This window comes from Tiliqua scincoides, chromosome 4, assembly GCF_035046505.1.
Source record: "Tiliqua scincoides isolate rTilSci1 chromosome 4, rTilSci1.hap2, whole genome shotgun sequence".
NCBI lineage: Eukaryota > Metazoa > Chordata > Lepidosauria > Squamata > Scincidae > Tiliqua > Tiliqua scincoides.
In genome coordinates, this window is record NC_089824.1 from 119,601,507 (window position 1) to 119,614,118 (window position 12,612).

The 12,612-nt window shown below is 46.2% G+C and overlaps 1 pseudogene; it reads right to left on the bottom strand.

The window, feature by feature from the left end:
• Positions 1-11,144: 11,144 nt before the first annotated feature.
• On the bottom strand, positions 11,145-11,264 carry LOC136649978 (5S ribosomal RNA; annotated as a pseudogene).
• Positions 11,265-12,612: the final 1,348 nt, after the last annotated feature.

Sequence of the window (12,612 nt, forward strand, 5' to 3'; positions counted from 1 at the left end):
ATTTGACCCCTCCTTGCCCTCTCCGCGTCCCTGTGCCAGGTGGTCTGGGAGGGTGTCCCCATAGCCATCAGTGCCAGTGGGAATGCTCCAGTCTTCCCACCAGCACTACTAGAAGCTGCACTGCTGCAAAGCACTTTTCAGAGCTTTTGTGACAGTCTTCAGCAGCAGAGCATGCACTTCTTGCTGGTGGAGCATCGCCGTATAATGTTCAATATTCCTGTATGACTGCTTGTTGCAGTTGTTTTGTGGAGTGAAGGAAGGAAATTGTTTCCTTTCCTTTATAAGGAGCCTACATGCAGAAATTACTTTTGCCAGTGATGCTTTTCCTGCCAAGGAGATAGAGTTTAGAGGAAAAGCTTCACCCATTTAATTTCAGCTTTCACCCAACAGGTCAGCATAGCAGGGAAATTGCCAGGTGCAAATATTCAGCATGAAACTGTTGTAAATCCAGCATGATTAGTGTATAGATCAGGCTACCTGAAGTTTAACTGAACACAGTGCTGGGTCAGTGGGAGACTTAATGATCAGCAAAGTCAGAAAATGCTGATCAGGCACCTGTCAATTATCTACCAGTGGGATTCAGGCTTGCAGGTCACTGGACTGCAGGTAATTTGCTCCTGGGAACACTCCTTGCCTCGCAGCTATTTTGTCAAGAAAAAAAAAAAATGACACTGCTACAGGTTTCTAACACTTGGAAAGCTCAGATGCCAGTACAAACAAACATTTTATTCTTCTGTTGCCTTGTTGAAAGCCCGGGGCCAATGGAGTTAATTATTTTTAACTTTTCCTACTTCTTGTATCTTGGATCAAAACATGTAGATCTCTGGGCATGATCTAATTAAAGCCCAGTACGCTTTCACAGTTAAGCATGCCCTTAAATCTTTCTCATTGAAATTAGGGGGGATTCTGGGTGGAATTTCACATCACAATCAGGGCAGAACTGCCACTGCAATGGCATCCCCTTGTGAAGTTCTCCTCTGTAATGTATGGGAATATGTGCCTAAGATGTGACATCATCACACTATGTATTTCTCCATCTCATCCCGTCTTGAAGCTTTACATCCCTTCTGTTTTTGTATTGCAAGGCAGGAGTAAAAAAAAAAAATTCCAGCTCCAGGTTCAACTCCAGGTAAGCCAACCACTCAGCAGGTGACACAAGAATAACAGAGCCAGCAACAGGTGACACAAGAGTAACAGAGCCCCCAATCAAATGGCCATCCAGCATTGTTTTTTTTACTGTGCCCAAGCAGATGCCTCCATGATGTCTACAAGCAGCACGTGAGCACAGCAGATGTTGCTCACTGCCAGCAAGCAGGGCACATGTCACATGGACATCGGCAGGATCGTGGAGGCAAACCCTGTCCCTGACCTACACACGTTCAATAGACAGTGTGAACAGACACTACACAAATACAAAATACAGATGTGGCGCCTTGTTCACAATTTACATGTAGGCGGTTCTGATCATATGGTCTACTGTATACATGTCCAACCTGGGGTTTGCTGGTGTGATTCCCTCTCACCATCATCCTGGACATCACCTCTGAACATGGAGGTTCCAGATATGCTTAATAGCTGTTAATACACCTGTCCTCCCATAAACTTCTAGCCCCTTTTACCATCTTACCAAGTGGGCATTACCATATCTTGTGACAGTGAATTCCATCAATTACGTGTTGTGTGAGGACATCGTCCTTTCCTTTGTTTTGGATATACTGCCAGTCACTTTAATTCTCCTTCTAGTCTATGGGAGAGGAGAAAGAGAAAAGGTTAACTTGATCCACATTCCCCACACCTGGGGTTTCCAAACTCTCCCAGAGTTTGAAACCTGCAGTAAGTTCTTACGGGGGCGGGGGGGAGGAAGCAGGGGCGGGGGGGAAGGCAGCGACGCGATACCCAGGATCGCACCGCTCAGGGGGGCTGCAGGGACTAGGGTGCACCCACCAGTCCTTGCAGCAGCATCCTGGGGGTACAAGGAGACCTGCACAAGCCTCTGCAGGGCTCCCCGGGTCAGCGGCAGTGAAAGTGAGCGATCGCGTTCTGCCTTTCACTGCTGCTAACCTGGGGAGCCCTGCAGAGACTTGCACAGGGCTCCCCACACCCCCAGGATGCTGCTGCACAAACTGGTGAGTGCACCCCAGTCCCTGCAGCCCTGTCAGAAGTGCAAGTGGAGCAATTGCACTCCGCTTCCGGTTTTGTGGAGGCGGGGTGCGATCGCCTCACTTTGGAAGCCTCAGGGAGCCCTGTGGACAGCCGTACAGGGCTCCCCGCACCCCCCCGGGAGGCTGCAGGAGGCTGTGGTAAGTGCAGCCAAGTCCCTGCAGCCCCCTGAGTGGCACAATCCTGGGGATCGTGCTGTTGCCTCCTCCCTGCCTCCTGGCTGCCCCCACCCCTTAAGGGCAAAGAGGCCCGGGCCCTCAGGCTGGGGCATCGCAATGCCGCAGTCTGAAAACCTCTGCCCTACATCATAATTTTTAAAACCTCTTTCATGCCCTTCCATCATTTGACTGCTAAACTAAACAGCCGTAGGTGCTTTAGCTCAGCTAAATTAGCAATAAATTGCTAATTTTCAACCTTTTTAAGCTTGTGGCACACTGAGAAGGTTCTAAAATTGTCAAGGAACACTGTCGCTTTTGGGACAACTGACAAGGCAGACCATGCTGCCAATGGGAGGCTCACATCTCCCAATAGCTCTACAAATAAATGACCTCCCCCACAAACTCCTGCAGCACACCTGCAGATCATTCGCGGCAGACCAATGTGCCATGACACAATGGTTGAAAACTGTCAACTTACAACCCAATCCTATCCACGCTTTCCTGGGAGTTAGCCCCATTGACTCTAATGGGACTTACTTCTGAGTAGACATGCACAGGATTGGGCTCCTAGCCTTTCTCTGCAGAGAAGGTGCTCCGAAACCTTGAAAATTTTGGGGTGCCTTTGTTGCCTCTCAATTTGAAAATGGAGTGACCAGAACCATGCACAGTATAAGTGAGCTGCGGTCTACTTGGAGATGCCTGAACAAAGTGCTTCTTTAAGAGCAATGCTGCTTCCGTGCCCTGACACCATTATCAGAAATCTGTGGATTGAGGGGAAGCATATATAACATGCTGCCCTTCCCCCTACACAAATTCCCAACATAATGCCAAGCAATTTATCAGTAAATATTGTTCAACACATTAAAGAAATCCACCTTCTTTCAGCTCTAGGAAGTAAAGCCCTGTATTTATATTTTATTAGCACTTTATTATACTAATAATAAAGGGGTTTTCCAGATAGGTTCCTTTCAAGCCTAAGTGACACATTATTTAAATAAGAAAGCAATTGGTAAAGTCAGCGTTTCTTTTTCATTTTTTCCCCCCCAAGCTGGGAGAAATGTTTTGCTATCAACTGCCACTGATTGCTTCAGTGAAGGAGTAAATCAGAGTGCTCAACAGTATAGGCACCAACAATTTCTTTCTCTCTCGAGTTGGCTGATAAAGTGAAGCCGAGCAGTGGGGGAGAGAGAGAGATCAGCGACAAATGAACTTATCAGATAAGTAATAGTGAATTCTTAGGCCAGAGGTTTTGCACGTACCATCTCAGGGGGCACTGAATTGTGAAAATGTCATTGGGAGTCTTGAATAGCAAACTGGAAAGATTAGACGATTACTTCACAAATGCAGAAGAGGTCACTTTAGTAGTAATCTGTTTTGCCACTTATGTACAACATCACAATCTAAAGGTTCTGACATAAAAATGACCATTCAAACATAAGCTGGTTATCTAGCTATCAGCAAGTTCTTGACTTTCCATCACATGCTGCTCATCTAGGGATGGGCTTGTAGCTTCATGAAAGAGCATCTACTTTGCAACTGTTACCCTGCACATGCCCGATCTTGTCTGATCTTGGAAGCTAAGCAGGGTCAGGCCTGGTTAGTACTTGGATGGGAGACCACTTGGGAATACTGGGTGCTGTAGGCTTCTACCATAGTCTTTCGAGACTGACGGTTGTCAACCATCTACTTTGCATGGAGGAGGTCCCAGGTTTGATCCCTAGCATCTCCAGCTAGAGAATGACACCCATCTGAAAGCTTAGTCAGTCAACTCAGTCTAAGGCAGCTTTCTTGGTAGTTCCTCCATATTCTTTCATACTGGAGTGGCCAAGAAGCCACCTTGGATTTGGAGCCAATGGATGCAGTCTCACTACACTCTCCATTTGATTTGTCCACATGTGGAGAAGACATCTAACCAACTTTCATTGGCTACATTGTGTCATATCATCATGTGACCTCTGACTAGCTCAGAGGTCAAGATTAAAAAGAAAGATAAGATGGAATGGAGCAGAAGAGATAGAGAAGACACTGCATTAAACAGCAGCAAAAGGGTACGTTTTAAGGGCTTTAAGGATCCCCAAATCCTACAAACATTCACGGGCAAACATTTGGCACATCTGCAGATAAATCTGCCTTGCAGAGATGTTCAACAAAACGAGAATTTTGTTTTCATTCATTCATAATTATTCTCCTAATTATTATTCCAATGTGCCATGTATGTGCCTCTCCTCCTCTGGGCGCTTACATGGCATGTTGAGAAGCTTGTCTTACTTACCACTCCGCCGCTCCCCCCCCCCAGCTCAGCTTCTGGACACAATTCCCAAGTCATCCTAATATCCATTTGTGGTTTGATGGTAGTGATGACAGTTTACGCTCATGGAACAGGTTTTATTCATCCCAATAAACTTTGCAAGCAGAGAAGAACAAAATATTTTTCAAAGAATGAGTTTGATTTGTATTATCTATAGCTGGCCTGGAATTGTGCTCCAAACCTTTACCTCTTCACAGCGTGAATTTTGCAGAATAGATCCCCCACCTCCAGCTTGCGCTCTACAAGGAGTCAGAAACCTCATGGGGGAAAAGGAAACTGTTTGGGGAGAAATCACAAAAATAAAGAGAGATGAGTGGGAAAACTTCAAGCATCTTCTCCCCCTCCTCCCACTTTGCTGTTCTCCACTGAAAACTATCTCCTCTTAGCGCTACTTCTCAGGAAGTAATTTGTCCGATTAGGCTGGTCGCCCAATTACAAGGGTGACCGGGGTTTGTTTAGCCTGGCCTGGAATACAAGAGTCTCCTCCCCGTGGGGGGAGTGGAGGTGGGCTGGAACTGAGCAGAGGCAGAGGCCTTTTAAGGGACAACACCCGGCCCTCTGCTTCCTTCGCATGTGGGTGCTGTGTGGACACAGTACCCAGGCTCAGCACCTGGAAGTTTTGGGAGCGGACCCGAGCCTGCTTTGTGAGCGGTGAGGTGTTGGGGTGTTTTTGTGGGGGGGGGTGTCCTTAAGGGGCCTCAACAACCTTTTCCTCGACAACTTTTCTTTAATCAGAGAGCCGAGGGTTTCTGCCAGCAAAACCCCCCCTTCTCGCTGGCGCCTCTCCCTCCTGCCTCTCCGGCAAAACCCCACCTACTGGCAACTCTCTCCCACTGCTCCCCGCAGATGGGGGATGCGGTGGGGCCAGCTTCTGTCTGCCACAGTGGAGTTCCTGAGCAAGAACCCCCCACCCGACATACTTGTGCTTCACCTGGGCGAAAATGACCTGTGCAAGATGTCTGGTCTGTCTCTGAGGATCAGAGCATGCCACGACCTCGCCACCCTTCAGGGTTGGCTGCCCAGCACCATTTTGGTCTGGTCTGACCTCCTGCAGTGCCGGATGTGGCGCGGGGCATGCTGTAGCGCCAGGGTGGAAAGGATGCACAGGAAGGTCACCAGGGAGATTGACCTGTTTGTGTCCCATGCTGGCAGCTGGGTTGTATTGCATCCCGCAATAGTCTTCTCACTACCTTACCCTTACAGGGGCGATGGGGTTCACTTGTCAGAGGAAGGGGCGGACATCTTTCTGGGAGACCAGCAAGGTGGCCTTAGGGCGCTTGTGCCCCTCGTTGGGAGCAGGGGAGTCAAGCGCTAGACTGACCCCTCCTGGTGGCAGGTGTTGCAGGTTAGGAGGTGTGAAATGGACCTTGGCATAAACCTTCAGGCGGCATAGGCAGGGCAGAACCCAATTGCAGTCCTCAGGGGCCTGGCAGCACGAGGACATAGTTGGGGCCCTGGCCAGGACCACGGGGTCCGCCTCAGAGGCTCAGCGGCTTCGGGTGGCACAGCTGTGGTCCGGCTGCCTTCCCCTTAGGGGATAGACCTAGATGAGCTACGTCACCTGAGAATGAGGCATGGCTTGGAGTCGGGTGCATGCCAGCCTGGGGGCAGATGTGTTCTGGTACCGCCCAGGGGTCCCACCCCTGCACCATGGGGGGCTTCGCTCCCTCGGCGGCTGCAGGTCTCAGCCTCCCCTTCAGTTGTAAATGCTAATAAAGTGGCCCTTTCTACCATATCTGTTGTCTCGAGTTTTCTTTGGATGGTGTGCAAACAAATGTTTCCTTCAAAGCCTATACAGGTGAACATTGCTTAGTGACCTTTCGACCAGCAACAGCCCTCATATGTGACAGCCGGTGCTGGTCCCTGCTCCCCCCCCCAAGCTACTGATGCTGCAGGGAGCTCTGCTCCCCTTGTCTCCACACGCTGCCTCTGTAATGCTCAGACTGGCCATTTCTGACTGAAAACACCTGACTTCTGGTTTCCTGGGAAACCAGAAGTTGCATCTTTTGCCCAAAATGGACATTCTGAGCCTTGCAGAGACAGCGCATGGATGTGTGCTGTCTCTGCAAGGCTCAGTAAAGCCTCCAGAGGTGTTGCATAACATCAAGCCGTGCTTGATGATGGGGTGCCGGTCTGCATCCCTCTCATTAAGTGATGCATGACTGTATATTTGAAATTTGGCTCACAGAGGAATAAAATGGGAATTTTTTCTTTAAACCATTGACAAGTCCATTGACCGAAATTTGGCACAAATTGTACAATACAAAAATAGGTCACTTTTCCCAACCTCCACCAGTCATTCTGTACTCCTGGGCATGTTTGACACATTTATATTTGTCCCTGACCAGCAAGCCACAAAGATCATGTATGCTTTACCCAAAATCTGTCACAATACTGAAGCTTCTCCTCCTGCCATGCGCACATTAAAGGAAAATTGAAGAGCTTCATTAAATGGGTACAGTGATGGATTTGGGTTGGAAAGGCAGGCTCATACTGACAAAAAGAAAAACAGTTATTACATTTACCCTGTATGATGAAGAAATGCTCATAGGATCAATTCTGATACCATATGGCTTATCAAAGCCACATCCTTTTATACATGTGCTCACACTAAACACAGTACAGTACAGAGGTGTTCCTGGCCCCCTTGGATAGCTCTGAGGCAGTGACAGCCTCTGTGGGTCATCAGAATGCTGCTTCAGGAAATCTGAAAGCTCTAATCCACTGTTTCTCAAACTGTCGGTCAGGACCCACTAGGTGGGTAGCAAGCCAATGGTGGGTGCCCATTCATTGCAGTATTTTATTTTGAGTATATTAGACTTGATGCCAACATGATATGTGACTGCGTTTGGGGAGATCTGTACTTTTAACAGACTACAATGTATAGGCTTTAAACGATAGTCAATAGGACTTACCCCTGGGTAAGTGTGAATAGGATTACAACCTAGGATCATTGAAAAAATATTCCTGCTTAATGATGTCACTTCTGACCATGACATCACTTCCAGGTTAATGACATCACTTCCAGTGGGTCCCAACAGATTGTCATTCTAAAAAGGGGGTTCTGGTACTAAAAGTTTGAGAACCACTGCTCTAATCTATCCAGAGAGGCCCTGTTGGAGGGAAACTATTCTATAGGCAGTCAGAGGAAATGGGCCATGTATCTGAGCTGAACAGAAATACTCCAAATTCAATGAAGTTTTCCATTTTGCCTTTCAAAATGTCGAGAGAAGTTCAAACACATATTCTGTGTGTGAATTTGTTAAACCACAAAATCTGAATACTTTGCATTTCATTTCGACTTGATAATTTTGTCTTTTGCAGGCTTCAGAAATGAAATCTCATAAGCTGTCAACGATCAAATACCAATTAACTTTGCATGTTATCGATTAAATGCTGCCAGACACTAAAACCCACTGTAAATTTCCAAATGTTATCAAGTAAAAAAATTAACATTATGTTTTCAGCCAGCAAACACTACCATATACTAGTGCTTTTCAAAGTGTCTTCCAGGAAAGCCTGGATTCTTTGCAAGTTTATAAAGTGTTCCTCAGGAGATTCGTGATGGTGGAAAAGATTCTCTGGAAATTAGCTTGCCTACCACAGGATAATGTTGTGTGGGTTCTAGGGTAGTGCTACTCAAAGTGTGATTTGTGACTGGTGACTGTCCATGAGCCATTAGCTGTCATTCTGTGACATATCTTCTGCAGCTTCTGACTTCTTTGGTGGTTTAAGAGCATCCAGAAAGTGCATAGCGATGAAGTCCCTGAGGACTCATGAAGTCATGAGCATTCATGAGGACCCTGAAGTCTCATGGCCGGGGATAAAATGAGAACGAGACTAGGAAGGGGCGAGGGAAGCAGCTGGGATGTGAAGGAAAAGAAGGAAGCAAGCCAGAGGGCTAGATATGTGGAGAAGAGATTGAGAGGACTCTATTGGGGTAAAGCTATAAAAATTGGGGGAAAGAAGTGAATGGAATAGAAGCTGAGAGACTCAGGCAGACCAGAGATTTGACCAATGGACTCAAGGGGGTTGCAAGGGGATAGAGCCAAGACTGGGATGCTCTGTAAACAGTGAAAATAAACAGAGCACACACTTGAACAAACCACTGTAGTCAGGTGTGCTTACTTGTTCTAGGACTCTCTATATTGGGAGAATGTCACACCCTGACCCTTACAATGTTGATCTTGTGAAGAAGCGCAAGGGGCAGGCATTAATGAAGCAGTGGCATAATTTAAAAATCACACTAGAATTCCACCAAGAATAATTATGAATGAATAAAGTCGATAATATTAAATAATGTTATGTTTATAATATTGAAGATATAAGATTGATAATGGTGCCATTTCAGTACAGTACCTATGTATGAACTTGCTGGTATGATTCTGAATTGAAATTGAATGAAAAACTTCACAGAGGATGCAATCCTAACCACACTTTCCTGAGAGTAAGCCCCATTGAACAAAATAGGACTTACTTCTGAGTAGACCTGGTTAGGATTGTGCCCAGAGTTTCTATGCATTTGTGGTTTGGGACCCCATCCGAACCTACTGATCTTAGAATGCAAGCAGCAATAGTCTGATGTGCTATGTGCCTATGCAAATACAATAATAATATGGTACAAATATGGTACCAATCCCTGGAACATTAGAAAAAAATAATTGTGGATCCACCACCACATAGTTTGAAAAGCAGTGTTCTAGGGTACATCCTCAATTCAGAATTGGCTATAATGAGCCCAATTCTAACTAACACCCATTGTGGTGATGCAGTGGTGCCAATGTGGCACCTGCTGTATACTGTAGGAGAGTTTTGGTCTCTGGAGGCCTCCTCAGGGAAAGAGAAGGTTTGTTCCCTTCCCCAGGGTAAGCCTTTGTCAGCCCACTGTTGTCTGTAACTGGCACAAGTCCACACGGACCTGGGTTGGAGGATCAAGGCCAGGAAGGGGGGTTAGGATTTGGTGGACACTGCTGCCACCAAACCTGCCCCTTCTTAAACTCCTCCCTGCCCCCATCACCACCCCGTTCCATTCACCCTGTCTCCCTCCCACTCCCATGCTGACTTACCAGGGACTGCTAGCACCAGGGAGTGGCTGGCACTGCCACTCATCATTTGCAGTGGTGACCTAGCCCCTGTCAATGGCCAGTCACATTTGAGACCATCGTAAAGTGCCTAATGCCACTGGAACATGAGTTCCAGCACTGTTAGGTAAGCATAGGATTAGGCCACAAGGGACCCAGAATTCTCTGCAGTGCACGGGTGTATGACAGATATGCAAGTGTTTCACAGAAGTGAAACATGATATGAAATGTGTTAGAAGATAGATAGATAGATAGATAGATAGATAGATAGATAGATAGATAGATAGATAGATAGATAGATAGATAGATAGATAGATAGATAGATAGATAGATACTGCAAATACTGAAAAGTTATATTATTAGTTGTTAACTACAGATGTCAAATATTCAGTGAATGTTGGATATTCCAAGAATACCTGGAGGTCATTTACAATGACATCAAAATTTCCAAAGAATTTGGAGGAGATATTTTGGAAATTAATTTCAAGATTCCCCTCCTGATTTTAGAAATGGGCTATGTCAGAATGCCAGATGCAAGGGAGGGCACCAGGATGAGGTCTCTTGTTATCAGGTGTGCTCCCTGGGGCATTTGGTGGGCCGCTGTGAGATACAGGAAGCTGGACTAGGTGGGCCTATGGGCTGATCCAGTGGGGCTGTTCTTATGTTCTTAAGAGAGTCATTAGAGTGTGTGGCCCTGCCACAATGCCTCACACCCACGGGTCCTCACTTCCTTGTAAATCCCTAGCAGAGAAAATAGATGGCTTGTTAGAATTTGGGTGTACAGTTCAAGTCAGCAGTTTGCCTCTTCAATGGCTCAATCCTGTCTTTTTATTTCCAACAGTGGGACGATGCCCTGCTGTTGTAAATCAGCTGTCGACCACATGTGGTGTGCACCACTTGTGGCCATTTCCTAGCCACCACTGCAAAGCAGGAGCAGCATCTGAGACCACAGTCGGCAGCCTGCACTGGAGAACGTAAGCCTGCACAGGAGCACACCATGGGAGGGGACTGGAAGTAATGGGATGTTTTGGGGCTGTGTTGGAGGATGGATATGGCAACAATAGTCTTCCAGTGTATAACCTTTATAGCTATGGCCTAGTATCTATATTTGCTTATATACGTATATTAAGCTCTTTTCCTCCTTTTGCAGCTCGATTTCAACCCATGAGATCATTTTATCTTAGCAACGTAGCCTGTGATCCCTGCAAAGCAGCTCACTTAGAACAGCAGAAAAAGGATACGTAAAACTTGGACCTTGGTACAGTCACACCATAACTCCCCCAAACCCTCTGTCTTCCTTGTCTCATGTGCAACCAGTTAAATTGACAACATGCTTAGTGCCACTATCATTTTTCTCCTTTGTATGAGTGCTTTCTGTGTGGGTGTGTTTCTGAGGACTTTGGTTGGCAACCTTCAGTCTCGAAAGACTATAGTATAAGCCTACAGCATCTGGTATTCCCAGGCGGTCTCCCATCCAAGTACTAACCAGGCCTGACCCTGCTTAGCTTCCGAGATCAGATGAGATCAGGCATGTGCAGGGTAACAGAGTCTGTTTTTAAACCTTTGCAGGGAGGCCCTGAGATCAGCACCAGTCCTCCAGCAGGAACTTCCTTGACCATCAGAGCAATTGCTTGAATAGGGCTGCTGCATAGAACAATCTTGAGTCTGAACCCCTTTAAGCACTTGCCGCGCCACTCAAGTGTTTCTTAAACTTCTGTGCACTTGCCTGCTTAATTAACACTTCAGGAACAAATAAGAATTAAGGCACAAATAAGAAAATAGAAGATCATGTGAGACGGATTCATTGGCGATGCATTTTCTGCTGCACAAGCGATTGTGCAAATTGATGAAAATTTAAAAGCCAAATAACTGGGTATTACCTTGTCTTCCAAAGGGGGATTGGCACTTCATCACTTACTCTTCCCAATGGTCGCATCACAAAGTGATATGATACCTTGTTTTTCTTCTTCTTGCCAACTGAATGATTTGACATGACAAAATGATGAAAAGGCAACTTTCCGATTAGAAGTTTCAAGCAATGTACAATCATTACTTTGCAGAGAGAGCCACTATAGCTCTATAAGCATGATGAATGTAACAGCTCCTTCATCGTAGGGAACTAATCCCATTACTTTTAATGGATGTTATGCACGTGCATCAAGAAGAAAATAGCCCACTACTCATGCACTTACAGCAAATTGGGCATTTCTACTCATCTTCAACAACCATATCTCTGCCCTCAATGGGAAAGAAAATCATCGGCAATATATAGCATTAGGGCTTTATTTCTTGCTCATTTCTTGGAATTTTGAAAGGCAGGGGTTTTTTTCCCCAGCTGAGGAATCCAACACATACAACAGACACTGGTTGTCATCATGTGTCAAAGCCTGGGAGCATAATTTTTATTGTGTAAAAAGCTCCTAAGTCTTAACACTTACCCTGATCCAGGGACTATCCAATGGGAAATGCCAGAAGAACAAATGGGAGGCAGGACTAACAAGTAATAGGAAACAAGAGGACCTCAGCCGGTGCATGGGCACAATTCATTATGAAAAAGTGCAGTAAGTCAATGTCTTTCGGGTCGTTCTCGTCACAACATCAATTACTATTGCCGAGATAGCCGCAATAGTCACATCAAGGGAAGAAAGGAAGGGCCCCACTTTGTGGGTCTAGAGCCCAGGCATTCATTTTTGGTGATTGTTTCTGTCTTTCTTGTTGGCTGGTGCATTTGTGATTGCAAGGAGAGGGAGAGCCAAAGTTGCAGTGATAGGTAAGCCAAAAGGGAAAAGAGTGGGGGATCATAGAGCCAAGTACTTCCAAACTAACATGTCAGTTCAGGAGGGGAGGGAGAAGGCAGTCTCTGTGTGCTCTTTGCAATGTCTGCCTCATTGTTCTGATCATAACG